Source organism: Tachypleus tridentatus, chromosome 9, assembly GCF_004210375.1.
Source record: "Tachypleus tridentatus isolate NWPU-2018 chromosome 9, ASM421037v1, whole genome shotgun sequence".
NCBI lineage: Eukaryota > Metazoa > Arthropoda > Merostomata > Xiphosura > Limulidae > Tachypleus > Tachypleus tridentatus.
Window position 1 is genome coordinate 148,538,314 of NC_134833.1, and position 23,410 is coordinate 148,561,723.

Genomic DNA, 23,410 nt, shown 5'->3' on the forward strand with positions numbered 1-23,410 from the left:
TCAAATATCTTGTTGAAATTCTCCTCTGTTCGCAATACCCGCAATTGCTCAACTGTCATTGGAAATGCTTCAATCATGCCAGATACTGTCGCTGATTTTGCTTGGAATGCACGATTTAGTTCCTCTAATGCAGCTAATGGATGCTGAGCCATCAACAATCCTAAAACTGTCTTTCCTTTGTCAAATCTGTTCAGCAGACCTTGTGCTTTCACTGCTACATCTGATTTTTCATTTGCTAATTCAGACAAAGAATCAACAATGTCACTGTTGTGATCATTAGCACATGCAATTGCAGATAGACGGCACAACCAGCGTGTTGGACACAGTGAGCGGAGGTATTTAACTGGACCATTGTGGCTGTCTGACTATACAATATTTTCAAAGATTGTCTTGTATTTCCCTGACCTCTGAAGCAAGACACAAAGTTCATGTACCCACTGGATAGAATCTCGAACACATTCACAAGCGTCAACTGCATGCTGCATTGTTAAACTAGCCTTGTGTGCTCCGCAGTGAAAAAACAAAGCTGACGGCTGCTTCTCTTTTACTTTTGCCTGGCATCCACTGTACGCACCACTCATGTTAGCGGCTCCATCATAAGTTTGTTCTCTTAATCCTGACAGTAGTAAATTGAGTTTACTCTGTACATCAAGTATTGTCGAGGATATTGTTTTACCAGTTGTACAAATCTAGAAATATCTCATGGACGTCAAGGTTTTCATCTACGTATCGTACACATATTGCTTCCTGTTCGGCACCTGTGACATCTTGAGTGCCATCAACCATTAATGCAAAGATTTTAATTTGCTGCACTTTGTGTGCTATGTTCCTCAGTATTTGATGGCTGAACATCTCCATTATTTCATTCTGAGCCTCGGGTGATGTGAATGTGGTTTTCCTTGACAAGTAGGCCGTCAGCTCAGGATTTCCTCTTCCAGGAGCATCATTAACTGCAGGAAGTTCCCCCTCCGTATCAGTATGTCCACGTATTGCTAAACCTTGACGCAGAAAGAAACATAAGCTTCTGAATATTTTGGCTAGACTTTTTTGCATTCATCCTCCTGCTTCTTTTTCCATCATATAGCTGGACAGTCACTGGAGTTACATCAAGTGAAGCTTCTGGAGATATAACGAATCTGTGCTGAGGGGAGGATTGGTATTCGTTGAATTTCTGTTTTGCCTTCATCCAGTTGCAAAAACCGGTGGATATGAAGGTATACTCGACTGGCCTCTCCAATTTCCTTGTAAAAAAGGCCTCTATTTTCCGCCTTGGCACAATGAAAGCATATGACGTTTTGAGTCTGATTGTCTGAATGCAGCGATGGGAACTCATCAAACCACTTGGCCTGGAAGTTGATATTTTGAAATTTTGCTTTCTGTCGTGGTGTTAGTTGTGCGTCTGGATGATATGGCTTTTCACACTGTATCTGTGGAGTGTCAAATTTTTCATTACTGCACAAACTTGTTTCACAACTATTTGGTGGTTCATGATGTGCAATAGTTGCACATGCATTTTCAGACTCGTCCTCTGATGAACATGGTATTTCCTCTGTATGGCAAGTTTCTATTCCTTTGCTTGAGGTTGTTGGATTATCTTCATCTGCACTGTCACTTGTAGTACCAGTAACTAACTTGTAGAACTGTCTAATATCGGAACCTTTCAGACGCTTGATTGTCATAATTGGAATCTGTTTCCCAGATGACTCAACAGGCTAAAATACAGCCTTTATTAAAAAACTCTAACGTACAACGAACGAAGATAGCATAGAATGGAAGTAGGACTGAACTGTACAATGTATTTAAGTCGAACGCACGAACCTTACAGTGACTACAGATCCGACTGCCCGCCTGAGTATTGCTGGGACAATAATGTGTGCTAGTCACAATACAAGTAATTACAAGATTCACGAAAAAATTCTTAATTAATCACAAATATATTATATTCCTGTTAAAGCTCATCAAAAGACAAGCACGTTGTGATATAATGTCTATAAGCACGTCTATTAAATAAAAACACTTAAACAAAAACTAACAATACAATTCGAGAAGAGGCTTCAGGCCGTTGAAATCGCTCCTTTTGTGTTCTAATTATACAAGAAAATACAATATTTTTACTATCTATGGTAAAAGAATATATTGTTCTTTTACCATAAAGCAACAGCACTATATTAGAGGGCGGTGATAATCTGAAATTTCATGGATTATTGAGGGCTACAAACACAGGTCTAATGAGCCCTGTTGTAAAATCGAGGCTCAGACTAAAGGGAGCGGAGGGTGTTGATGTAAGGCGCGTCTGGATCCGAGCGGCCGGAACCTGTCGTTAACTGTACACTAAACATCCTCTATGGTCAGCGCTTTTAGCAGCTAAGGAGAGTAAGGCGTTCGACAATAAAACTGGCTAGACATGCATAAGAACAAATGGCGTAGGAAAACCGCTACAAGCTACAAATGGCCTGCCAGATCTAGATCACAGGAGAATACGCTTGAGAGTAATATTTTCGAATTTCATGCTCTGTTCAATCTGTTGTGATAAAAAAGTTACTTTATCTTACACTACGTACAAGATGTAGGTAGATTCTGTGATCGTACTTGCAAGCCTTGCATGTATACTTAGACTTAGTGACTTGTACTAGCGAACAATCACTTGGATCGAAAAGTTTAGAAGTACGCCTATATTAAAGAGGTACATTTCGACTACTGAAAAAGCCTACATCCAGGCCTAATTATGTAATTCGATTGGTAAGAACACGAGAATCACAAGAACAAACACACAATTTGTAGGCCTATGATGCAATAAAACAATTCAACAGACAAAACTGTAGGGGGGATCATTATATGCACCATGCCCCCACCTAAAATAAAGGGGAAGATGTATACCCTATCCCCCCAGGATCTACGCCCCTGTCCATGGGACTTGTGTATCTCTATGAAATTTCGCAAACTCTCACCATACATTATAAGTATTTCCACTGACAGTTAATGATTCAATAAAGGAACATGAGCATTGAATCGAACATGTTGTCATCATTTATGCGATAGAAATGTTACATACAAAGCTAGTTTTATTTGCATGTAATACTATTCAGTAGCAAAACAAATTAATAATCACAAAATAAACAAACAAGTATCACGACTATATGTTTGGAAGCGTGTGTTTAGGACACCAGTGAACATCGTTTAAGTTCCTTTCAGCTATCACCTGTCCAGCAGGGTCTAGAAAGAACAAGCAATGAATTCCTGATTCCTGGTCAATAAGTTAAATGCCCCAAGTAAAAATTAAGTTCTGCCTCAAGGGCAGCTCAGGGTGTAAGGACTTTCTTTCTCCTTTATATAGCTTAGATAAAACTGGGGGAAAACGCTTCCATACATGGCACTGCTAGTAGCAGTTTTCACTTATTTGTACAGTAAAATAACCATGTTTTTTTTTAAGGAATCGTTCAATAACATTCTTATGTATTTCTGTATTTAATCAACTCTTCCACAAAATATTAAGGGTGTCAGTAAAACATTAACAAAAGCATACTTACTCTGAAGATCCCGAGACCACTGAATCCATAGGACTTGTGTATGGGAGACAGTTCGCAACTTCTCAGAATACATTACAAGTATATCTGCTGACAGTTCTTAAAGTTATATTTATAAATTACATCAACAAAGATATAATCAAACCTTCAGAATTAGCAATCGTGAAAGTTGAGTGCTTGTTACAAAAGCAGAACTTAAAATTCTACTGTATGATAAACAAAGGTTTGTTGTATGTATTATAGTTATTTTGATAATTGTCTGGATTTAGGATACCAAAATGGGAATTTTTTATTGGTTTTTGTTTAAAATTAGAATAAATTGATAACAAAGACCATTATAAAGTAATTTATATTGACTCTTTTAAAGTTTGAACGAATTGATGAGATAGAGCATTATAAAGACCATCTCTATTATCTCTGAGGTTAAAACAAATTTACGATAGTTGAGGGTTGTAACATTATCTCCATTATCTCTCTAAATCTTAATTGTAGTTAACGACACATCTTTTATCAGTAAACTTATGCTTCTAATCTTTACTTTGTTCCACAGATTTGTTTGATAATACTACTACCCTTACCCTTATTCTTCTGCGGTGATAAGCATACGCGCACTAAAAAGAACCAGTTGGTGGTTTTTGATCTTCTGCACTACACGTGAATAATAATAATAATAATAATAAATTTATTAAGCAATAAATTAGACACAAAAAATCAAATATCAATATAAAACCATCAACAAAGAGTTAACTCGTCCTGTGATGGTTAAACACATAATAATGTAAAATCAAAACTTACAAAATCAATATAAAGTTCCCAGAATATTATCATCAGTATTTAAGATCCATTGTTTTAAGTATTTCTTTTGATTAACACGATTAATAGAAGATCTTATACTATAAGGAATAAAATTATGAATACGAGGTGCCAAATAAAGATATTGATGAAGTGTAACTGTTTTACGTGGTGTGGGTACATTAATTGGAAAAAAAGATTGAAGTCGTGTAAAATATGAAGTGACTTTAAAAGGCCTATTAAAAGAAACATGCAATGTAGATAAAGCTAAAAAATATAAATAAAGTTTATCATATGAAAGAGGGGAGTTAAATTTACTGAAATCAGTATCAAGCCTATGAGTAAAATAAGAGAGAAAACACTTTTTTGCAACTTGTGAATAGGAATTAAAAAAAGTCTTATATGTGCCACCCCAAATTGAAATACAATATTGAAAGAAAGATTGAAAGAGAGCATAATATACACTTAACAAAATATGATAAGGAGCACAATGACTAAGTTCAAAAATTAGCATAGAACTATATTTTGATTTATTAACTAAAGAATTAATATGAAATTGCCAATTTAATTTTCGATCTAAAATAATTCCTAAATATTTAACAGAGGAAACTTGAGTCAATTTGGGACACTTACAATTAGGGTAAGTATAACAATCACTAGAATGATAAAAAATAGAAGGAAAAGCTGGAATGACACCATAAAGGTTAAACTGAAGAAGAAAAGATTTAGATATATTTAAGGATAAGTCATTACAGAAAAGCCAATTTTTAATTTTAAGGGTGTGTTATTTTAAGTAAATATGACACCTAACAGAACATTTAAGTGTTACATAATGGTTATGATGGCCATGTAAATTCAAATATTACGAAACGGTAATTATGGCCATAAACATTCAAATATTACGTAACGGTAATTCTGGTCATATAAGTTATGTACTGTATTTGAAGTTTTTAGGAACTGCACGTTCCTGGAGTTTAGGATTATATGAGGTTTTATTAATATATTTTAAACGTGTAGTAAAAGTTTGGTGAAACGGAGAAAGCCAGGAGACAACAGCTAGTACGTTTCGTGTTCCATAAATAACGTGTCCACTTTTATCTCTGTACTGGTAGTCTCGTTAATAATATTAGCTAATGTATCTAATTATATTGCTTTTTAAATATTTATTTATTAGCGTATTTTAGTTATAGATTTTGTTTGGCATTATCAGCTTAATATAAGTATTTGGGACTAACCTAAATCTCCTAAGCTGGTCTAGCCTCGTGAGATGTTATTGGGATAAACGCCGAAAATGATACTTTTTATAAAAAAGAACGTCAGAAAAAGACATAAAATTATCTCTACTTATTAAAAGGTTTATTTGTTTTTTTAGATTCACTCTATGTAGGTAGCTTGCTTTGATCTTAAGTTAATATTAATGTAATTTGTATATTGTATGTATCATTAATAACAATTAGCTTCGGCTGTTATAATCGCAATAATTAATATTTTCACTTTTTGGGCGACATTTATCTTAGTGTTATTTTAAAATACCTTAAGATACACAAAGAATAACACAGTTCTGAAGAATGCGTTTTGAGTTCCAGTGTCTCACTAAAATATTTTCATCTTTATTGAAAGTATGTCTAATTGCTAATCATTTTGTGTCTCGAGTTATTTTATTTACAGGACTGGTTTTGTTAAACTATATTATTCCTCAAAATGTACGAGTATAAAGTGGATGTTCATAAAATGTCTCCAACTACATTCCAGGATCACAGTCTCTGTTTTCAGAAAGGATGCCCTATTCAGACTTTACTACTTGATAGGTTGTGGTAAGTATTTGAGAATAATACGAATCTTATTTTATTTATTTGTTGTACCTTGCTATGATGGGTTTAGTTTTAAGCCTTAGCTACTTGACATCTTTAATTAACTGGTACTATATTAACTACTTAATTTAACTCTTGTTACATGGAGCTTAAACATCATACAACTATTGTAAAGCAGTTTCAACATCATTATTATTACCCTTTTGTTTTCATCCATGTGTGTGTTTATCACCAATATTTCTCGAAAACAGTTGGGTAGATTTGTACGAAAGATAGTATACACTTGGACTATAACCCAACTTAGAAGTGATTAATATTTGGAGGGTTGATGTCAAAGGTAACAGCGAGTTCACGAAAAAAAAATCATATTTGTTACCATAGAGACCGATTTTGTACACTATTTTTGTTTCATATCTTATAAAAAAAACGAACGGATTTGTTGAAACTTTGTAATCGTATGTGGAATGTTATTACCTATTGTCCGTTGATGTTCATAACAAAAAACATTCAGACACGTTTTCATATGTTTTAAGGACCAAATATGGTCAACGCCTTTAGGTACTGGTATTATTGTTTTAAAAAATCAATATTGTTTTATTATTGACTGAGTTAAAGGTTTTGCGTAAATTACAAAATCGTTATTTAGAATACACTTGATTACTGATAAATTTAACGCCATCCTTTTGTTTCGCTTTAAAACATCCTGTACTTATTAATCTGATTTAGAAACATTGTTGTATAGCAGCACTAGGTTGAGTGAGGCCTGTTTATTGGAAAAATAACATTATTTAAACCAAGCTGTTTCTTTTATAAACAACAGAAAACATGGAAACGTACCAACTTTTCGGGATTAATATAAAATAGTACACTGAATATTTGGTTTGCGAGTTATTTTTATTCTCTTGGTAAACATGATAATGTTTTGTTTATAATAAGAAGCCTTGACTATACCATTTCTTTCCAACTTGATAATAAAAGATTGTTTAGTCTCAGTTGTTAAGTTGGTTAAGAATAACGATATGGATGTTAGATAGATATACAATAATGAAAAAAATAGATATATGAAGTTCAGATTGCAATACGATGAAGAATATAGATCTGGGTGAGAAGTGGTCGGTAATACAATGACGAATAGGAATTTGGGCGTGTAATAGTTAGCAAGACGATTAAAAATAGAGACCTGGATGTCAAGCGGTCGGTAAGATATTGCTAAATGAAGGTGCGAGGGTTAAATATTTAGAAAAAAAGGTAAATAATGGAGATTCGGATGTCAAATAATTTGCAAGACGATAAACAAGAGAGATGTGGGCGTGAAATAGTTAAAAGGTAGGTGAACAATAAAAATATGGAAGCGAGATAGTTATAAAAATATGAAGAGTCGATTGGTGAATTTCAAGTAGCTAGACGAAGAAGAGATAATACAACTAATAGTAGTGTTTTGGGTGTTACTTTGATAGAAGGACAAGAGTGGATATTCGGGTGTCAAATAGTAAGAAATGCGACGAAGAATAGAGATTTACATGTCAAATAGTTGAAACGTTGGTGAAGAATAACGATATAAAAGTCAGATAATTACAAAAATATAAAGAATAGATATATGAAGCTCAAATAGCAAGACGATGAAAAATACAGTACTGGGTAGCAAGTGGTCTTTAATACAAAGAATAGAAATTTGGGTGTTAAATAGAAAGAAGGACAAAAATAGAGATTTGGGTGTCAAATAGTTAGCAAGACGATGAAGAACAGAGACCTGGATGTGAAAAGGTCGGTAAGATAATGCAAAATGGAGAACTAAGAAATAAATACTTAGAAATAAAGGTATGAATAAATATTCGGATGTCTTATAATTAGCAAAGCAATGAAGAATAAAGATATGAATGTCAAACAGTTAAAAAGTAGATGAACAATAAAGATGTGGAAGCCAGATGGTTATAAAAATATGAAAAATTAATTTTTTTTGAATTTTAAATAGCAAGATGAAGAAGAATAGAGATGTTGGTGGATGTTGTGGGTAATACATTGAAGAATAGAGATTTGGGTGATAGATATATAGAATGGGAAGAATAGAGATTTGGGTGATAGATATATAGAATGGGAAGAATAGAGATTTGAGTATCAAATAGTTAGGAAGAGGATGTAAAATAGATACATGGATGCCAAGTGGTGGAAACATAATGCAAAATGGAGATCTGAGGAATAAATATTTAAAAAAAGGTAAGAATAGATATTTCTACATCCAATACTAAGGAAGACGACGAAGAATAAAGATACGGATGTGAAACAATTAAAAGTTATGTGAAAAATAAAGATCTGGATGCCAGATTTTTATAAAAATGTGAATGAGAGGTCTATGAATTTCAAATAGTAAAACGAAGAAGAATAGAAGTATGGATGGGAAGTGGTGAATAATACAACGAAGAATAGAGATTTGGGTGTTAGATATATAGAATGGCAAGAATAGATATTTGAATGTGAAATAGTTAGAAAGAGTTCAAGAATGGAGACTTGGATGTCAACGTTCAATAAGATAATGCAAAATGGAGATCTGAGAAATAAATACAAAGAAAAATGTATGAACACAACGAAGAATAAGTATTTGGGTGTGAGATATATAGAATGGCAAAAATAGATATTTGAATGTTAAATAGTTAGGAAACCATTCAAGAATAGAGACCTGGATGTCAAGCATTGAGTAAGATAATGCAAAATGGAAATCTGAGAAATGAATTCTTAGTAAAGAGTATTAATAAAGATTTGGATCTCAAACAATTAGCAAGGCAATGACGAATATAAATATGGATGTCAAACAGTTAAAAGAAATGGTTTGTTTGTTTGTTTGTTTTGGAATTTCGCACAAAGCTACTCGAGGGCTATCTGTGCTAGCCGTCCCTAATTTAGCAGTGTAAGACTAGAGCCAAAGCAGCTGGTCATCACCACCCACCGCCAACTCTTGGGCTACTCTTTTACCAACGAATAGTGGGATTGACCGTCACATTATAACGCCCCCACGGCTGAAAGGGTGAGCATGTTCGGCGCGACTCGGGCGCGAACCCGCGACCCTCAGATTACGAAGCGCACGCCTTAACGCGCTAGGCCATGCCAGGCCCAAAAGAAATGGAAAATAAAGATTTGGATGCCATGCCTTTGTAAAAATATGATGAAGAGCATATGAATTTGAAATAGTAAGACGAAAAAAGAATAGAGATGTGGGTGGGAAAGGGTTGGTAATAGAAAGAAGAATAGAGATTTGGGTGTTAGATATGTAAATGGAGAAGAATAGAGATTTGGGTGTGAAATAGTTAGGTAGAGGATAAGAAAAAGAGACCTGTATATCGTGCGGTCGATGAGATAATGAAAAATGGAGATATGAGGAATAAATGCTTAGAGAGAAGGAAAGAATAGAGATTATGATGTTAAATACATAGCAAGACGATGAAGAATAGAGATATAGAGGTCACACAGTTAAAAGGTCGTTGAAGAGTAAAGATCTGAATGCTAGATTTTTATAAAATTATGAAGAATAGCTATATGATTATAAAATAGCAAGACGAAGAAGAATGGAGATGTGGGTGGGAACTTGTTGGTTATACAACGAAGAATAGAGATTTGGGTGTTAGATATACAGAAGGAGAAAAATATAAATTTGCTTGTGAAATAGATAGCAAGACGATGAAGAATAGGGACATGAAGGTCAAGCAGTGAGTAATATAATGCAAAATGGAGATCTGAGAAATAAATTCTTAGAATAAAGGTTTGAATAAAGATTTGGAACTCAAATACTTATGAAAATGTTGAAAAAGAGAGATATGGATGTCAAACAGTTAAAATAACAGTGAAAAATAAGATTTGCATGACAGATTTTTATAGAATATGAAGAATAGATATATGAATTTCAAATAGCAAGACGAAGAAGAATAGAGATGTGGGTAGGAATTGGTGGGAAATACAACAAAGAATAGATATTTGGGTGTTAGATACACTGAACGGTAAAAATCGAGATTTGAGTTTGAAATTGTTAGGAAGAGAATGAAAAATAGAGACCTGGATATCATGTGGTTGGCAAGATAATGCAAAATGGAAATTCAGGAATAAATGCTCAGAAAAATGTATCAATAAAGATTTGGATCTCAAACAATTAGCAAGGCAATGAAGAATAGAGATATGGATGACAAACAGTTAAAACATAGATGAAAAATAAAGAATTGGATGGAAGATTTTTACAAAATATGAAGGATAGATATATGAATTTTAAATAGCAAGACGAAGAAGAATAGAGATATGGGTGGAAGTGGTTGGTAATACACTGAAGAATAGAGATTCGGGTGATAGATATATAGAATGGCAAGAATAGAGAGTTGAGTATCAAATGGTTAGGAAGAGGATGAAATATAGAGACTTGCATGTCAAGTGGTGGGAAGGTAATGCTAAATGTGGATCTGAGGAATAAGTGCTTTGAAAAAAAAGTAAGAATAGAGATTATGATGTTAAGTGCACAGCAAGACGATGAATAATAAAGATGTGGTTGGGAAGTAGTGGATAATAGAACGAACAATAGATAATTGGGTGCAAGATATATAGAATGGCAAGAATTGAGATTTTAGTGTCAAATAAGTAGGAAATGGATGAAAAATAGAGACCTTGATATCATGCAGTCAGTAAGATAATGCAAACTGGAGATCTGAGGAAAAATATTTAGAAAAAAGGAAAGAACAGATTTCTACATACAATACTTATGAAGACGAGGAAGAATAGTATTATGGATGTTAAACAATTAAAAGTTAAGTGAAAAATAAAGATCTGGATGCCAGATTATAATAAAAATGTGAAGGACATGTCTATGAATTTCAACTAGTAAAACGACGAAGAATAGATGGTAAGTGGTGAGTAATACAATGAAGAATAAAGTTGAGTGTTGGATGTACAGAATGGCAAGAATAGATATTTGAATATTCACGAATGAAGACTGAGGAATAAATGTTGAGAAAAAAAATGTATGAATAAAAATTATAATATCAGATACATAGCAAGACGAAGAAGAATAGAGACATGGATTTCTAACAGTTAAAAAATATGATCTGGATACGATGTGTTTGTAAAATTACGACATGTACAATTCAAAGAGCAAGACGCCGAAGAATAGACATTAAGTTGTGAATTTGATAACACCAAAATGGAGATCTGAGGAATAAAATGCGTAGAAAAACGCTGTAATAATTATATTAAAGTGTGTGAAGGAAAGTTTTTCGAATTTTAAAGCGAAGTTTGTAATAGGTTTTTTAAAAAGGAATAGAAATACAGACCGATACACAATTGGTTACGTAAATACATTACGGGTATCACTGAATTACAGTAACTGTAGGTACATCTTTCCCTTATTACAATGAAGAATTCACGTGGTGCTGTTGAATCAAGTTTCATTAACCAAGGAAAACTTCCGAAACACCAGTTCTTAAACACCGATAAAGAATTGTACAATTTTAATTTATACACACGATACAAAATTTACAAATAAGCGAATGACTCCACAATATTTTATTAAAAAAAAAAAGAGTTCGTAGTTCTAGTTAATGACCTTCCGTTGGAGAGACCGTGCTAGCGCCTTCGCCAGCCTCCCGACGCCGACGTTCTACACCTTCCGTTGGAGAGACCGTGCTAGTGCCGTCGCCAGCCTCCCGACGCCGACGTTCTACACCTTCCGTTGGAGAGACCGTGCTAGTGCCGTCGCCAGCCTCCCGACGCCGACGTTCTACACCTTCCGTTGGAGAGACCGTGCTAGTGCCGTCGCCAGCCTCCCGACGCCGACGTTCTACGCCTTCCGTTGGAGAGACCGTGCTAGTGCCGTCGCCAGCCTCCCGACGCCGACGTTCTACGCCTTCCGTTGGAGAAACCGTGCTAGTGCCGTCGCCAGCCTCCCGACGCCGACGTTCTACGCCTTCCGTTGGAGAGACCGTGCTAGTGCCGTCGCCAGCCTCCCGACGCCGACGTTCTACACCTTCCGTTGGAGAGACCGTGCTAGTGCCGTCGCCAGCCTCCCGACGCCGACGTTCTACACCTTCCGTTGGAGAGACCGTGCTAGTGCCGTCGCCAGCCTCCCGACGCCGACGTTCTACACCTTCCGTTGGAGAGACCGTGCTAGTGCCGTCGCCAGCCTCCCGACGCCGACGTTCTACACCTTCCGTTGGAGAGACCGTGCTAGTGCCGTCGCCAGCCTCCCGACGCCGACGTTCTACACCTTCCGTTGGAGAGACCGTGCTAGTGCCGTCGCCAGCCTCCCGACGCCGACGTTCTACACCTTCCGTTGGAGAGACCGTGCTAGTGCCGTCGCCAGCCTCCCGACGCCGACGTTCTACACCTTCCGTTGGAGAGACCGTGCTAGTGCCGTCGCCAGCCTCCCGACGCCGACGTTCTACACCTTCCGTTGGAGAGACCGTGCTAGTGCCGTCGCCAGCCTCCCGACGCCGACGTTCTACACCTTCCGTTGGAGAGACCGTGCTAGTGCCGTCGCCAGCCTCCCGACGCCGACGTTCTACACCTTCCGTTGGAGAGACCGTGGTAGCGCCGTCGCCAGCCTCCCGACGCCGACGTTCTAAATCACCAGTCATTTGATTATCGTCCGTAACGAACACCGTCGATGTAGAGAAGTCTGTAGGATAAAAATACAACGATGTGAAGTTAAAATACAAAAACAAAATTACTAATACAATCTTACACTCCATCGTTTCGACACTCTAAAATACGTATAAAATAACTAAAACTATAAACATCTCTTTCTTCTCATCTGCTGGTATTTATAGAACTCGTCTTTGATGAATTTTGACAGCTCTGAACTTGCGCATGCTCATAAATATGCCGTAGAGAGAACAGACCGTATGCATTGTATGATAAAGGGAGGTAATGTTGATTGCTGGCCAATTCCCTATACATAGGTTCCTTACTATGTGCATTATGGGAATATTCTCTAAACAGTATTATAATTATCGTTGATTGCTATGTACTGATGGCACGGACACTAGTTTTAAAGTAGTACAAAACTCATCTAGATTTTCTAATCCACGTGTCATAAAAAGGTACATATAGTGTCTTACCTACCGTAATCGCTCTTTTATAAGAAAGATACACTTTCTATTAACTTATAGAGCGAAATCGTATACATGAGCTTTGACCATTATGTTTATTATAATACTATGTTAAAGTCTGGAATCTATAAAATACATTTTACAACCAACTAACCCTCGTATATTATCTTACAAAAATAGTAAACAAACATATACCAGGAAAAACCAAATCATAGCTCAGTCGACAAGTAGAGCTGGCTACTGAACTTAAAAAGAAGAAGGATTGAAACTGACAAAACATAGGGACCCAGATTTTGTATTCATAAAATATTGTAAATTATTCATAAAAGAAATATTTTAAGGTTGCCTGATTAAAAACTATAATGATTCTAATGAAATTCCGAGACAGCTATACACAAAGTAGGTGAGTTCCTAATATCAGTTTTCCCTTAAATAATGTCTGATTTGAGATTCAGTAAAGGAGAAAGGATTTCAAACGCTTTTAATGTTATTTAATTAATAATGTATGTTCCATTATTATTAATTACTCCCTGCCAACGATTCACAAGCTTCTGAACGCAACTTCCATAAAATTGTTGGGGTTTGGAGGAAAAGAATGTAGAGAGGGTAGTTTTGAGATGTTCATGTGTTCCAAGCTCTTTTCCATCAAGAAAATTCTGCAAACTTCAGAAGAGATGATAATCAAATGGAGCAAATTCTGGAGAATAAGGAGAATGATGGAAATTTTAACCAGTTTAGCTCTTAAATTTTTGCAGATGTAATCCTTGTTGTATGGGGCCGTACATTATCCTGGTGTAACACAACACCTTTACGATTGACCAAAACAGGCTTCTTATCTTTTAGTGCAACATGCAAGCGCACTAACTGTTTTGACAATAGAAATCTGAAGTAATCCTTACATTGAGTGGCACCAACGCAAAGTAGATCACACCAACGATATCTCACCAAATGCTTAACAAGACTTTCGTAGGGTCTAAGTCCATTTTGGGCTGTGCTTTAGCCAGTTTACCTGCACTGATCCATTATCTGCGGCACTTAAAAACTGTTATAAAATATCCATTTTTCATTCATCTCCAGTCACTAACATGTCCAAAAACGGTGAGTTACGTTCACGAGAAGACAGATAAGTACAAATGTCCACTCTTGTTTTAAGGTTGGCTTCTGTCAAATCATGGGGAACCTACGTTTCAAGAGTTGACACCTTTCTAAGCTGTTGCAGATGACGGTGAACTGGTGAATGTGTTGAATTAAAATTTTGTGCTAGTTCTCCAACTGTAACAACACAATGTTCATCAAGTGAAACAGCAGAAAGTCAGGATATAAACTCAACAGGACGACCTGAACGTAGCGCTTCACTTAAGCTGTAGACACATCTATCTCCATAAGAGTTTATTTTATTAATGATCTGAAAAAGTGGAGCTGGTTTAGTTTCTTTCATTTGTCTGGACAAGTGTATACACGTCTTAGTATATATTGTAGTCATTACAACCTTCTAAAAAGAAAGAAATGGTGATTCCCTTCTGTATTAAATTTTGGTTCATTACTAATGGGTTAACCTGATGTAAAAAAATTATTTTCCTTCTGAAGTGTTCAGTATTCGGTTAAGTGGCATGTCCTTTTATATCTCTATCTGGTTTGATTCCATTTTTCAAGTTTATTAGATAGTTCTACCTAGTTTTTTTGTTTAGTGATTTTTCGTATTTGTTTAGGTTAGGTACTAAGTACATTATTTTGTATATTAGGTATTTTAAACATATTTTACAGGACCTAAAATGCAAGCTCACATTATTTAGAGCTGTATTTTTTGTTCTAGAAAAATATGGCCATGAGTGGCTGCGGCTGATCACGTCTCATCACTTGGTTTTAATGTTTGTGCTGCTTGGAACTTCATGCGCTCAGTAGTCGACTTGTGACTGTAGTAATCGTGCGTCATTTTTTAATGTTTTTCCTAATCTTTTAAAAACAGAAGGTGGTCGGACGAATACGTTTACAATATGGGATTCACGTGTATAACGGAACATGATGGGAGTCAGCGTCCTCAATGCATGATTTGCAATGCCAAGTTGAGCAATTCTAGTCTAGCACCGGCAAAACTAAGAGAACACTCTTTAAAGCTGCATGGAGATGGGAAATACAAGAATACAACGCTTGCTGAATTCAAGGTAAAGAGAGTCAGGTTCGATGAAAAGGCTACTTTGCCTTTTCTCGGCTTTGTATCCATCGACAAACCGATCCTCACAGCATCGTACAAAGTTGCATATTTGATCGCAAAGCAGGGGAAATCACACACCATTGGTAAAGCACTCGTGAAACCAGCTGCAATGAAGATGGCGAATATCATACTGGGAAAAGCTGCTGAAAATAAGTTATCCCAAATTTCTCTTTCAAATGAGACCATCAGCAGCAAAATAGATGACATGAGCAATGACGTCTTGGCTCAAGTAGTTGCAACTTTGAGTTCAAGCCCAGCAAAATTCAGCCTTCAACTCGACCAGACCACTGAGGTTTCCATTCTAAGCCAGCTCGTTGTATTCGTGCGCTGTGTGAAGAACGACGAGATAAGATTTTTTTTAATTTTGTATGTCTCCTATTACAACAACAATTAAGGCAGTCGACGTGAAGAAACTTGTGGATGACTTCTTCAGAGACAACGATCTTTCGTAGGATATGGTTTCTGCAGTTTGTTTGGACGGAGCTCCAGTCATGCTGGGACGAAACTCTTGTTTTGGTGAACTGGTGAAAGCCGATGCACCACACATGATTTTAATGCACTGTGTACTGAACAGGCATGCGTTGGCAACAAAAACCTTGACTTCAAAACTGACAGAAGTATTAAAAATTGTTGTGGAATGTGTGAACATTGTGCGAAATAGTGCCTGAAGCACCGCATCTTCAAAGAGCCATGTAAAGAAATGGGCTCTGAATTCAAGGTACTTCTGTACCATTCTAACAATCGGTGGCTATCCCAGGGAAAGGTGCTGAATCGTGATTTTGTCAAGCGTGTGAAATTAGCCTTGTTTTTGCGAGAGCACCAACATTGTCATGCAGATTGCTTCGAAAAATCTCAGTTTATTCTCATTTTGTCGTACATGACCAATGTCATGCTGGGACGAAACTCTGGTTTTGGTGCACTTGTGAAAGGCTTTTCAAAAAAGCTACCGTTATGGAAACAACGAACAGAGAATAATCACTTTGCAAACTTTTCCCAGCTGGACGACTGTGTAAGTAAGATCGAAGATGTGTCTGAAATAGGAGACATTTCTGTACTCGGGAAACTGAAGCAAGCAATTATCATGCCCTTTATGAGCTCGCAAAGTCTCTCGACGGATACTTCCCCACCAGAGTGTCATATCCAGCAAGGGTGAGACAGCCGTTCGCGTTTAGTGTTGCGAGAGCAGTTGTCAATGATGAATACCTCGACGAAATCATTGAACTTTAGCAGAGCCAAGAGGTTCAACAGAAACTTTTCAGAACAACAACGCTTTCAACGTTCTGGTGTCACCAAATCGTAGCGTACCCTGTTATTGCTAAGAAAATAATAATCGTACCTGGAGATAATCATAACGTTTGTTACAACATATTTTTGCGAGCAATCCTTTTCGAAGATGGTAGACATAAATCGTAGAAAAGGAACATACTTTGTTTCGAAAATGATGTAAGAGTGGCACTTGCCAAGATGAAGCCACGCATTTCTGAACTTGTCTCTGAAAGGCAACAGCAAAAGTCACATTGATTTGCTGTAAATATTCATTGAGTTATGTTTTGTTTTATGTAAAATCCATGTTTTGTTGGTTTTGTTCTTTGAACACAGTGATATTATGTGTAACTGATGCATGGCTCATTTTGTGCATTAGTAAAATATCTACTTATGTTAAGTATATTTTATTTTTCCAATTACGAAGGGTTCAGTACCTCTAACAAGGTTAAGAACCACTACACTAAAGTAAGTAGACATTTTTCTCTGAGGTTTAGGAAACGTTCGAATCACGAAATATTATAGACCTTCAATTGTAACCTCCTAGTACTTAACCATTGACCGTCAACAATACTGAATTAACGTGTCTCAAAAGTAGTTTAGAAGATGTAATTTAATTAGGAACAATAAAATGGTATATTGTTTTAACAGTTTGTGTGTGGATATGGAAAATGTTAAATGCATAGTTTGTGAAAAAATCTCATGTGAAATATGCTCATTATTTTCTAGTTGATTGGTTTGTATCTCTATTCAGATGTGGAAGAAATCATGAGCGTATGGATACTGACAGCATTTAATGAACATTTTATGGAATTCGTTATGAAAAATTTATAAAAATATAAATAAACTCACGTTTTACATATCGTAAATGTAAATTTATCATACCAATACTTTATTATTACAGTTACTTTAGAAGCTATCAATACTCAAGTTAGATATGCCATTAACGTTCCTAAAAACTAAAGAGAGTAACACTTGAATTTGTTTATTTTAAATTAAATTTTTTGAGATCCAAAACTAATATCCCAGTTTGAAACATCAAGTAGTTTGTAAACACTCTTAAACATATGGTGTAGCTTCAGTTGTTTCATGGTAGTTTAGTTTTGTTGAACCGCAGAATCAAAATGAAAACATTCTCACATTTACAGCGTATAACTGTATTAAAAAATTTACGAACTTTAAGAGGGTATGCAGTCTAGCTTTCGAAAAACTTTTTTATTTTATGAATCTGTCGATTTATTCATTCCAGGATGTTAAAATTGATAATTACGTTTATCTGCAATTACAAAGGAAGCTTCATGTACATCTCAAACTTTTACTCCTTTTAATGTCAGTTCATGAGTGTCTATTTGGTTAAATTATTTTTATCATTATTTTGTACTGGTTAAACGACGCAGTTTGGTTAGATTCAGTAATGTTTAGAACAGTGATGGGATTCAAACATTTTAACAACCAATTATATGTCGCGTTACACACCACAATTTTGTGTGATTAAAAATAACAAAAATATCTTACTCAAATAATTTATTCAGCATGCTTTAAATATTTCCAAATTACAACTTGATTATCATTAAAATCTTTATTCCTTCCACGCTTGAACCCGTTGTCATCAGCTGTGTGTATTTTCATAGCCAAATTTTTACTGGAAAAGTGGGATTCTGTGAAACTGAATTCATACAATTTATCAGCGTCTTTCCAAGGCAACAACTTTATCAGTACTTCAAAACCCTGGTTGAAGTATGTTTACCTGTTCATGAATTTTATTGTCATTTTCTTGTGCATTGTTTGTTAATTTTAAGCGAGCAAAATTCGTAGTATTTCTCATCGCCATTTGAGTTTTATGATACATAGATGGTATCACCAGAGATACCGAGTGTATTTTCATCGTGTGTGTGTGTTGTTGCATAAACAGCCACACTAGGTTTTTTGTGTGTACAAATTCATGATTATAGGTTTCTAGTGCCTTATACTTACTTCTGTTCCAATGCGAATCATGTAGATTCAGATGATAAATATTCATGTTGCTGGGGTTCCAATTCCAATGGTGATCTGCAAGCTACCCAAATCTTTAATGAAATGTAATAGTGGCAAATGTACATGTTGATATATAGGAGACAGTAAACTACATTTTTAATGATTAACTGTATGATGATAGATTCGACACCAGCCTGAATTCATGACAGTCAGGTGAATTTAAAAGCTATAAACTTAAGCTACATGCTAAGAACTTAACTATTTGTTTTATTAAAAACAGATGACTACTCAAAAAGACAGTTATTGGTGAGTGGAGACAAAGAGAAGAAATTCCTTCAGGTTTCATAAAACCTCCAGTGGTTTATTAAAGGCGTAAATTTAATAAAGACTCGATAGAGCTATTTTAGAAAATCTTTTCGCACCAAATATTTATAATTTCATGAAACAGGTTTCGTGTAGTTTTTATAAAAAAATTCGTTAGAATTACAACCACCTGTATAAAATGTAATAGTGTTATATTCTACAATATTTTCCTACTTCATTTATAAAATTATTTCTAGAGTTTTCGAGATTTGTTTCAAAACTCTAATACATATTGGTAATGAAAGTATCAAGGAGTTTTGAACAATATTAATCTTGACTATATCACTTTTGCGCGAAATTATTTTTTGAAACTTTTTAAATCAAAACGTGTAAATTCTTTAGATCCTGAGTTTTGAAGAGTGAAACTCATTGTTTGGTATTATTTCTGTTGATTTTCTCAACCCTGATTTTACTTTTAAATTGTATTTTAAAACGTGGGTAATAACTGGAATTTATATGTTCAACCTGGTAAAACTGATGCCGCAGAACCTTTATGTAGCAATTTATTTTATTGGACATTTGGTGAAATTATTATTACCCTGTTTTCTATTTGGGAGGGGACCGCTTAGCCAGGAAGATAAGGCACTCGACTCGCCATTTCAGTCGTGGGGGCGTTATAATGTTAAGGTGAATCCCACTGTTCGTTGTTAAAAGAGTAGCCCAAGAGTTGGTGGTGGGTGGTGATGACTACCTGCTTTCCCTCTACTCTTACACTGCCAAATTAGAGATGGCTAACGCAGAAAACCCTCGAGTAGCTTTGCACGAAATTCCAAACAAACCAAAATCTTCTGGGGTGATTGGGGAGAGGGCATTTGTGAAAGTAACATTTTTAGTTATAGTATGATTGCATCTTATTAAATAATCAAATTTTGACTTTTTGTTACATGTTTGCATCCTTGATTGATCACATTTGGACTGTATTAATTGTTTTGTTACCTTCTTATATCTTTTCAATCAAAGTTACTGTTTTGTAACGTTTTACTTTATATTTGCTATCAAAATTCTGCATTTCGTTACACACTTCTACTCTATGCCTAAAACGTTAACCTTCTGTTTCGTAATTTAGAGTTTTTTCAATGGAAAGTTTCTGCTTTAAACTTTCTTATATACCTTGAGAATCAGTAATTGACTATATCCCTTATTTAAATAGTTTGGAATAAAAGTTCACAAAAGTGTCTTTTTGTGTTGAGATTTTAAAATTCACAGTTGAAGTCTTCTCAGCTGCTGGGATTTTTTGGACCCCAACACTTTATCTTCAGTTACCTGTTTGCAAATGTTGTTGCACAAAGAAATGGCGAATATTCCATTATCAACAAACTCAAGCGTTATCTAATGAAAAGGAATTATGTAAATTCATGTTTCCACTTTCTTCTGGTTTATTAAAAGCTGCGTGAAAGTTCATCGTTTTAAAGAAATGTTTAGATCTGTCTTTGACCTCAGATTTGAGAAATATAACTATCTTTTACTGCCAAGTAATATACGAGCGACTGGTAAGGTTAATGGGTTTATAAAGAAAGTGACTGACATAATCGTATTTTCTATAATGTAAAAGTTGTCAAGTAATGGTGTGCTGAGCCATTACCTGTGATCCTTCTGGGGGGGGGGCTGCAAATGCGTGGTAGTTCAATAGGCACCAGATCTAGAGAAGTTACCTTTTTCTCAGCTTCATCAAATATCTTGTTGAAATTTTCCTCTGTTCGCAATACTCACAATTGCTCAACTGTCATTGCAAATGCTTCAATCATGACAGATACTGTCGCTGATTTTGCTTGGAATGCACGATTTAGTTCCTCTAATGCAGCTGATGGATGCTGAGCCATCAACAATCCTAAAATTGTCTTTTTCTTTGTCAAATCTGTCCAACAGACCTTGTGCTTTAACTGCTACATCTGATTTTTCATTTGCTAATTCAGACAAAGAATCAACAATGTCACTGTAGTGATCATTAGAACATGCAATTGCAGATAGACGGCACAACCAGCGTGTTGGACACAGTGAGCGGATGAATTTAAGTGGACCATTGTGGCTGTCTGACCATACAATATTTTCAAAGATTGTCTTGTATTTCCCTGACCTCTGAAGCAAGACACGAAGTTCATGTACCTACTGGATAGAATCTCGAACACATTCACAAGCTTCAACAGCATGCTTCATTGTTAAACTAGCCTTGTGTGCTCCGCAGGAAAAAACAAAGCTGACGGTTGCTTCTCTTTTATTTTTGCCTGACATCCACTGTACGCATCACTCATGTTAGCCGCTCCATCATAAGTTTGTGCTCTTAATCCTGACAGTGGTAAATTGAGTTTACTCTGTACATCAAGTATAGTCGAGGATATTGTTTTACCAGTTGTATTGGAAACACTGTATAAACCAAGAAATATCTCATGGACGTCAAGGTTTTCATCTACGTATCGTACACATATTGCTTCCTGTTCGGCACCTGTGACATCTTGAGTGCCATCAACCATTAATGCAAAGATTTTACTTTGCAGCACTTTGTGTGCTATGTTCCTCAGTATTTGATGGCTGAACATTTCCATTATTTCACTCTGAGCCTGGGGTGATGTGATTGTGGTTTTCTTTGACAAGTAGGCCGTCAGCTCAGGATTTCCTCTTCCAGGAGCATCATTAACTGCAGGAAGTTCCCCTCCGTATCAGTATGTCCACGTAATGCTAAACCTTGACGCAGAAAGAAACGTAAACTTCTGAATATTTTGGCTAGACTTCTTTTGTATTCATCCTGCTGCTTCTTTTTCCATCACGTAGCTGGACAGTCACTGGAGTTACATCAAGTGAAGCTTCTGGAGATATAGCGAATCTGTGCTGAGGGGAGGATTGGTGTTCGTTGAATTTCTGTTTTGCCTTTATCCAGTTGCAAAAACCGGTGGATATGAAGGTATACTCGACTGACCTCTCCAATTTCCTTGTAAAAAGGCCTCTATTTTTCGCCTTGGCACAATGAAAGCATATGACGTTTTGAGTCTGATTGTCTAAGTGCAGCCATGGGAACGCATCAAACCACTTGGCCTGGAAGTTGATATTTTGAAATTTTGCTTTCTGTAGTTGTATTAGTTGTGCGTCTGGATGATATGGCTTTTCACACTGTATCAGTGGAGTGTCAGATTTTTCAATACTGCACAAACTAGTTTCACAACTATCTGGTGGTTCATGATGTGCAATAGTTGCACAAGCATTTTCAGACCCGTCCTCTAATGAACATGGTATTTCCTCTGTATGGCAAGTTTCTATTCCTTCGCTTAAGGTTGTTGGATTATCTGCATCTGCACTGTCACTTGTAGTACCACTAACTGACTTGTAGAACTGTCTAATATCGGAACCTTTCAGACGCATGCTTGTCATAATTCGAATCTGTTTCCCAGATGACTCAACAGGCTAAAATACAGCCTTTATTGAAAAACTCTAACGTACAACAAACGAAGATAGAATAGAATGGAAGTAGGACAGAACTGTACAATGTATTTAAGACGAACGCGCGAACCTCACAGTGACTACCCAGCCGACAGACCGCCTGGGTATCGCAGTGACAATAATGTGTGCGAGTTAAAACACAAGTAATTGCAAGTTTCTCGAAAAATACTTAAACAATCACAAATATATTATATTCCTGTTAAAACTCATCAAAAGACAAACACGTTGTAATACAATGTCTATAAGCACGTCTATTAAATAAAAACACGTAAACAAAAACTAGCAATACAATTAGAGAAGAGACTTCAGGCCGTTGAAATCGCTCCTTTTGTGTTCTAATTATACAAGAAAATACAATATTTTTACTATCTATGATAAGAGAATATATTGTTCTTTTACCATAAAGCACCAGCACTTTATTAGATGGCGGTGATAATCTGAAATTTCATGGATTATTGAGGGCTAGAAACACAGGTCTAATGAGCCCTGTTGTAAAATCGAGGCTCAGACTAAAGGTAGCGGAGGGTGTTGATGTAAGGCGCGTCTGGATCCGAGCTGCCCGAACCTGTCGTTAACTGTACACTAAATGTACTCTATGGTCAGCGCCTTCAGCAGCTAAGGAGGGTAAGGCGTTCGACAATAAAATCGGCTAGACATGCATAAGAACAAATGGCGTAGGAAATACGCTAAAAGCTACAAATGGCCTGCCAGATCTAGATCACAAAAGAATACGCTTGAGAGTAATATTTTCGAATTTCATGCTCTGTTCAATCTGTTGTGATAAAAATTTACTTTATCTTACACTACGTACAAGACGTAGGTAGATTTTGTGATAGTACTTGCAAGCCTTGCATGTATACTTTGACCTACTGACTGATACTTGCGAACTATCACTTGGATCGAAAAGTTTAGAAGTACGCCTATATTAAAGATGTACATTTTGACTACTGATAAAGCCTACATCCA

General features: G+C 36.0%; 1 protein-coding gene across 1 annotated transcript in view; it reads left to right on the forward strand.

The window, feature by feature from the left end:
• Nucleotides 1-23,410, forward strand: part of LOC143226626 (uncharacterized) — a 258,963-nt gene that overhangs the window by 80,145 nt on the left and 155,408 nt on the right. The window lies entirely within an intron of this gene.